Source organism: Buceros rhinoceros, unplaced genomic scaffold (genome assembly GCF_000710305.1).
Source record: "Buceros rhinoceros silvestris isolate BGI_N320 unplaced genomic scaffold, ASM71030v1 scaffold35627, whole genome shotgun sequence".
NCBI lineage: Eukaryota > Metazoa > Chordata > Aves > Bucerotiformes > Bucerotidae > Buceros > Buceros rhinoceros.
The window spans coordinates 1-341 of record NW_010424543.1 but is presented as its reverse complement, the minus strand read 5'-3'; positions in this window follow the sequence as shown (position 1 = coordinate 341).

Below are 341 nucleotides of genomic sequence, written 5' to 3'. Positions count from 1 at the left end.
CAGCAGCGGCTGGGACACCCTCCCATTGGGGTGCCCAGGGGTGCTCGCCCTGCTCCAGGTCCCCACAGACTCCATACCCATTGCCCAGGGGCGCTGGTGGACGCTGCCTGGACCTCAGCAGTAAAGATTTGAACGCTTCGAATCTTTGGAGCGGCGGATTTCAGCACCCATCAGAAGGCGATGGATGGCTGAAGCTCCAAAGATTCCAGAGGGTGGAGGGCTGGTGTAGGGGGCTCCGACGGAGCCGCGCGGGGCCCAGTGGGTGCCCACCACGCTGCTGCTGGGCTTCTGTTTGTGCAAACCCAGCTGCCAGCCCCACGTGGGGCTGCCCAGAGGCCACG